We start from the raw sequence: 4,111 nt of genomic DNA, 5'->3' as shown, positions 1-4,111 counted from the left end.
AAAGCTAAACAATGGGCCGTCTGTGCTATGCCCACCATGGGTATCAAAACCAGATTTTTAGTGTCATAAACCCTCAGATTTAACGCGTAGCCACTGGGAGCGTAGTTAATTCTGAATCAATTAGCAAATTTTTATTGTAAGTATAATTTTTGCATTTTAATGAAGTAGCTTTTTTTGTCAAATATCTTTCAAGTACATAAGTTGTTCCACAATATTTTGTTGCAGATTTGAGCGGTATCGTTGAGCATGCGCAACCATAGTACAGACTTTCTGTGTTAAACTGATTGACCTAATTTGACAAAATGTATTCCATGGAATATCGAAAACCGTCGCTTTACTTGTGTGATAAAACAGTATTTACCAATAGATGGTGTATTTTTAATAGAACTTCTCCATACTCGTCTTCACTGACAGATAACAGATGAAAAAATGTGTTAACCTTAGATCGATGACAGAACATCATGTGCTAGTAACTCAATCAATAACAAATTACCAAAATATTGTTTATATCAGTTATACCTTACAATACGGTATTTTTAGTTTTAGTGTAGTAAATGTTGACTTAGGCATATAATCCAAATGTGTTAATGAACAGTGAGCTTACTCTTACAGGAAATAAGGTAAAAGAATCGCCACTTTTGCAAATTATAGGTTTTCCAAAATTTCTTATTAAGCTTAGTTCCGAGTTTTAATCGAACTGAACGCAAATCATAATAAGCCTACCACATATAATTTAGTTTAAAAAGAAAAAAAAACTGTTAAGCTAGACCTTCTATCAAACTAACACAGTGAAACTAAGATACACTTTGCAATAAAATGTCTTAGCCTTAGCGAGCCTAATTATGCTCATAAATTTTATTGAAATACTGTATGTTAAGCCTAACATTTTTACGATAAAACAGTACAAAGGCAGGCCTATAGCCAATAGAATTCTGAACTCACTGGGATTTAGGCATATACCTAGTTTTACCAGTTCTGGCCTATTTTCAACTTTGTTTTAAAAGTAATGTCAGAGTTATCGCCGGATTAGCCTAACTAAGTTAACACTAATACTAATTGTAGCCTAAACATATACTTTTGGAAATAGTATAACAATTTATTAAACCTGTTAGACTAAAATGTAACTTTAAACTACGAACTGGAACTCACACTTGATTTTTGCTACTCTAAGCTGATTTCGCGATTTCTTAAACTTGAGCTTAAAGACCATGAAGAACATCGAATAGAACACATTTCACGTTTTCAGAACAAGCTTTAGCTTCCCTCACGTGACTAGAGAATTAAATTGCAAACTGAACAGATCGTTTCTCCACTCTTAAAAAAAAAGCAAGATTCGGTAAGTCATCCATTTGAACATAGAGAGCTTTGATCCCATATTGAAAAAAACAACAAAACAAAAACATCCAGTCTCTGAGATAATTTATTTGATACTTTATTTAATTTCACACAACTTTTCTTGAAGATCTCCTTGCAGTTAAAACTCATCTAAGTCTTTTATTTTCTTAAAACACTCGACAAAAGGATATATTTTCCGAAATATTGCAGCATAGAAAATAATTCAGACGTTATTTTTACTACTTTTTCTTTAGCTTTCAATATTAATAAATGCTCAACAGAATGTCTACACATTTTGAACTGAACATTCTTCTCGTAAAACTAATACATGATAAATATTTCACGACTAGTACGTAATGGGTAAGAAAATTAAAGTTATTCCTCCAAGGATGAGTAGTAATTAATCTTACAGAGGCTTCTTTCACTTCTATATGTACTGTTGCGTCAGCGAGGTCACGTGACTAGTATCACGCCACGTCATTCTCGAACCTTCGTGAATTATCGGGAGACTACTAGATTGGGGGTAGGCTGGTATATATAAGATGGTCACAACGTGACGGAACAATGAGTAATTGAACTGCAGTCAGAGAGTGTGTAATTGAACTGAATATTGTTGAAGTCGAGCACGTGAGACGTTCGTTGAGAATTATAGCGTGACTGTTGAAATTAAGTGTATCGCAAAGTTATATTCAGAAAGAATAAACCAGTTTTATTTAAGAAAGGACTTGTGTCGATAAGTTTCGTCGGAACGAATTTACGGAAAATTAACTAACGAACGGAGACGTAACACTACTTTGTTTCTAAACTCGTCTCTCATATTGTTACGACAACGGGGGTCACGTGACGCTAGTAACACGTCATGAACTTCTAGAAAAATCCTGTCCCTTCCTGAAGTCTCGGGAGGTTACTAGATATCTGGTATTCTTGTATATTGTTACGTCTCCGTTTGTTAATTAACTTTCCGTAACTTCGTTCCGACGAAACTTTAGCTACACAAGTTCTTTACTTAATAAAACTAGTTTATTCTTTCCGAATACAACTTTACCGATACACTCAACTTCAACAATCGCGCTAAACAAACGCTATAACAACGAACGTCAATAATACTTCTGACCGCAGATCAATTACTCACTATCCTCACACACGTTACATTCCCCCTCTTTTATATACCAGCCTACCCCATCTAGTAAATACTAGAGCATTCGCCAAGATACGGGATAGTTCTAGAAACTAGAGGGCGTGAGAATAGTCACGTCATCTCGATGACGCAACAATATATAAGACCGGTAAGAACTGACAGCAACAAGGTAAGTGAACTGCAGACAGAGATTGACGATTGAGTCGAGCACGTGAGTCGTTCGTTGTGAATTATAGCGTGATTGTGGAAATTAAGTGTATTGCAAAGTTTTATTTAGAAAGAATAAACCAGTTTTATTCAAGAAAAGACTTGTATCGCTAAAGTTTCTTCGGAAATAAATTATACGGAAAATTAACTAACGAACGGAGGCGTAACAAATTGGTGTCAGAGAGTGGGACAAAAAAAATGGAAACGAGAAGCGGCAAATCAAACTACAGCTTAGCAGACTTGATGGCAGCAATACAAGAGCAGCAAAAGTCTTCTTGTTTCTTTTCTCGTTCTTCTTGTTTAACGAGAGAGAAAAAAAGAAAAGAGAGACAACAGCATTTGCAAGAAAACCTGCAACAGTGGCAGCTCGAACAGCAAAATAAACAAAAAGAGAGATTACAGCAGTTGTTGGAGGAAAAATAAAAGAAACAAGAAGAGAAATCATAGCAGTGGCTGGAGGAAAAAGAAAAGACACAAGAAGAACGAGAAAAGAAACAAGAAGAGAGATTACAGCAGTGGCAAGAAAACCTGCAACAACAGCAGCTCGAACAGCAAAATAAACAAGAGAGATTACAGCAGTTGTTGGAGGAAAAACAAAAAAAACAACAAGAACAACAGCAAAAGAAACAAGAAAATAAACAAGAGGAGAGATTACAGCAGTGGCAACTCGAACAAGAAAGGAAACAGGAAGAAAGTATCCAACAGTTGCAGGAAAGTCAGCAGCAACTACAGGAGAGTCAATAACAGTGGCAAGAAGTACAAATGGAAAACATTAGCAAATTTCAAAGTGAATTAAAGGACGATTTATTGTCTTTTACACAAGAAGGATACATTAATCATCGACCTAATCAGCCTCAGGCAACTGGAAGCCCCTTCCAGACCCTAATGCAGACATCTTGTTAGAAGTCACATCCCAAATATGAATGTCAGCAATAGGGGTGATCTAGTAAGAAGGAAGGCCCAGGAATTCGATGGGAAGGCACCGTGGGAAGCACATAGAGCACAATTTGAGCTCCTGGCAGAGATGAATGGATGGACAGAGGAACAGAAGGCAGTTTATTTAGCAACGAGCCTGACGGGACAACCACTAGAAATACTTGGACAGTTGTCAGGAGACGACAGGCACAACTACAGAGCACTGGTAGCGGCTTTAGAACTCAGGTATGGAACCCAAAATCAGTCTGAAGTCTACAGGGCTGGGTTTAGGACGAGAGTCCCTGCTAAAGGGGAGAGCCTGCAAGAGCTGGCACAGGACTTGGAAAGTATGCCACACAAGGCCTACCCAACTGCACCACCTGACCTCCTCAAGTTGTTGCTGAGAGATCAGTTTTGGACACCTTGGACAGTCCACAACTGAAAATACAAGTAAAGCAAGCACACCCCTCTACCATGCAGGATGCAATGGCCAGAGCTCTCGAATTTGAATCCTAC

This window comes from Limulus polyphemus, unplaced genomic scaffold (assembly GCF_000517525.1).
Source record: "Limulus polyphemus unplaced genomic scaffold, Limulus_polyphemus-2.1.2 Scaffold4525, whole genome shotgun sequence".
Classification (NCBI taxonomy): Eukaryota; Metazoa; Arthropoda; class Merostomata; order Xiphosura; family Limulidae; genus Limulus; species Limulus polyphemus.
The sequence above is the reverse complement of the archived record's forward strand: the minus strand, read 5'-3'. Positions refer to the sequence as shown.